Consider the following 3,272-nt stretch of genomic DNA (forward strand, 5'->3'; position numbering starts at 1 on the left):
AGGAGGAGCCAGGAGCTAGCTCCGCCCCCTCCCCGCTGGGCCTCTGGCGTCAGCAGCTAGGGAGGAGGAAGGAGCTCAAGGAGCTCTTCCTTCCTCCTGGTTCTGCTGTGTTCGCATCCCAGCTTCCAGGGCTCAGCTGTTGGGAGGCACATGGTACATCCCCCACACTTGCCCTGCAGTTCCACATCACTGAATGGGTATGGATGCAGCCCAAGGAGACAGAACTGTTCCTCATTTGAAGGTCAGGACCGTGATTTACCTCTTAGAAGGGAAAGAAAAAAACCTCTTTGCCTGGAGGAGAAGAGCAGGGTACAGGAGGGGATGGAAGGAAGGGGAGGGAGGTAAGAAGTCTTCTGCAGTATCAAAGAGAAACCCAAAGCCTAGAACATACCCATCTGCTTCCTTATATTGTTCTATTTCCTTTAAATGTTTTTGTTTGGCCACACCATGTGGCATGCAGGATCTTAGTTCCCGGATCAAGGATCGAACCTAGTTCCCTTACGGTGGAAGTGGAGTCTTAACGACTGGACCCCACCAGGGAAGCCCTGTATTGTTCTATTCCTGAAAATGAAGTTTGACCACAAAGACTTTAGTGGGAGAAGAAACACTTCTCTCACCTCATTAAGAGTTTCCACTTTGTTTCTCTCAGTGTCAAAATGAACATGTGCCGTGGACGTCCCCTTTGACGTCCCCTTCCTAAGTGAACAATGCAAAGAAATAGAGGAAAACAATAGAATGGGAAAGACTAGCGAGCTCTTCAAGAAAATTAGAGATACCAAGTGAATATTTCATGCAAAGATGGGCACAATAATGAACAGAAACAATATGGACCAAGCAGAAGCAGAAGATATTAAGAAGAGGTGGCAAGAATACACAGAAGAACTATACAAAAAAAGATCTTCATGACCCAGATAATCACAAAGGTGTGATCACTACCTAAAGCTGGCTGTAATTCGGAGTCAAGTGGGCCTTAGGAAGTATCACTATGAACAAAGCTAGTGGAGGTGATGGAATTTCAGCTGAGCTATTTCAAATCCTAAAAGATGATGCTGTGAAAGGGCTGCACTCAATATGTCAGCAAATCTGGAAAACTCAGCTGTGGCCACAGGACTAGAAAAGGTCTGTTTTCATTCCAGTCCCAAAGAAAGACAATGCCAAACAATGTTCAAACTACCACACAATTGCACTCATTTCACGTGCCAGCAAAGTACTGCTCAAAATTTTCCAACCCAGGCTTCAACAGTACATGAACTGAGAACTTCCAGATGTTCAAGGGGGATTTAGAAAAGGCAGAGGAACCAGAGATCAAATTGCCACCATCTGTTGGATCATAGAAAAAGCAAAAGAATTCCAGAAAAACATCTGCTTCATTGACTACACTGAAGACTTTGACTGTGTGGATCACAAAAAAATGTGGAAAGTTTTTAGAGATGGGAATACCAGACCACCTTACCTGCTTCCTGTGAAACCTGTAGGCAGGTCAAGAAGCAACAGTTAGAACCAGACATGGAACAACGAACTGGTTCCAAATTGGGAAAGGAGTACATCAAGGCTGTATATTGTCACCCTGCTTATTTAACTTATGTGCACAGTACATCATATGAAACGCCAGGCTGGATGAAGCACAAGCTAGAATCAAGATTGCCAGGAGAAATACAAATAACCTCAGATATGCAGATGACACCACCCTTATGGTAGAAAGCAAAGAGGAACTAAAGAACCTCTTCATGAAAATGAAAGAGGAGAGTCAAAAAGCTGGCTTAAAACTCAACATTCAAAGAACTAAGATCATGGCATCCGGTCCCATCACTTCATGGCAAATAGATGGGGAAACAATGGAAACAGTGACAGACTTTATTTTCTCAGGCTCCAAAATCACTGAAGATGGTGACTGCAGCCATGAAATTAAAAGACGCTTGCTCCTTGGAAGAAAAGCTACGGCCAATGTGGACAACGTATTAAAAAGCAGAGACTTTACTTTGCCAACAAAGGTCTGTGTGGTCAAAGCTATAGCTTTTCCAGGAGTCATGTATAGATGTAAGAGTTGGACTGTAAAGAAAGCTGAGTGCCAAAGAATTGATGCTTTTGAACTCTGGTGTTGGAGAAGACTCTTGAGAGTCCCCTGGACTGCAAGGAGATCAAACCAGTCAATTCTGAAAGAAATCAACCCTAAAGGAAATCAACCCTGAATATCCATTGGAAGGACTGGTGCTGAAGCTGAAGCTCCAATACTTTGGCCACCTAATGCTAAGAGCCAACTTATGGGAAAAGACCCTGATGCTGGGAAAGATAGAAGGCAGGAGGAGAAAGGGAAGACAGAGGATGAGATGGCTGGATGGCGTCACTGACTCAGACATGAGTTTGAGCAAGCTCCGGGAATTGGTGATGGACAGGGAAACCTGGCGTGCTGCAGTTCATGGGTTGCAAAGAGTTGGACACAACTGAGCGAGTGAACAACAGCAACACATGGGCCTGCACTAAACATGGGATGGCTGGTTAGCATTATGGAAACCAGGAAAACACCATCAAACTCTGGAAAATAAAAATACTGACTGAGAAAATACCTCTTACTTATGATTCATAGTAATTAAAACAAACAAATCTGTTAAAAATAATTGTTCCAGCGCTCACTTTGGCAGAACATATGCTAAAATTGCATCAATACAGAGAAGCTTAAAGTGGTCCCAAACAAGAATGACATACAAATTCGTGAAGCATTGATCCATATTTTTAGACAATAAGCTCCTACTGTATAGCACAGGGAACCATAACCAATACCTTGTAATAAACCACAAGAAAACCACATGGGAAAGAATGTGGAGAAGAACATACATGTATAACTGAACCACTTTGGTGTACAGCAGAAACTAATGCATCACTGTAAATCAACTACACGTCAATGAAAATAACTGTGCTTTGAGAACTTTGAGAACCTTGGTTGATTTCTCTGAAAGGCAGCAGATTGTCCCCATTTGTGTCATGGAAATTCAATGGTTTGTTTTGTTTTATTTTTTTTAATAAAAATAAATGAAAAAAAAAGATTCAGTGATTTTATCCTTCCTTTTCCAACCATAAGCTTGCAAGGTCTCTAGGTAAGTTTCGGACCCTGCAGGGGTCGGTCCAGAAGCAGATTGTGGAATGTGACACATACAAAATATAGGACTTAACATGTTCTCTCCACGCAGGGCCCTGAGCCAGGTCTTTGTGCCCATCTCTCACAGAGCAGGTAGATTGAGATGCCAGGTACTAGGCATGCGAGAAGGAAAAAGATG

General features: G+C 43.0%; 1 non-coding gene across 1 annotated transcript; it reads left to right on the plus strand.

Annotated features, from left to right (window-relative positions):
* The first annotated feature begins 2,625 nt into the window (after window positions 1-2,625).
* On the plus strand, window positions 2,626-2,732 carry LOC136146183 (U6 spliceosomal RNA). Its single transcript, XR_010658917.1, has one exon. It is a non-coding gene; the product is annotated as a U6 spliceosomal RNA (small nuclear RNA).
* Window positions 2,733-3,272: the final 540 nt, after the last annotated feature.

Source organism: Muntiacus reevesi, chromosome 13, assembly GCF_963930625.1.
Source record: "Muntiacus reevesi chromosome 13, mMunRee1.1, whole genome shotgun sequence".
Taxonomy (NCBI): Eukaryota; Metazoa; Chordata; class Mammalia; order Artiodactyla; family Cervidae; genus Muntiacus; species Muntiacus reevesi.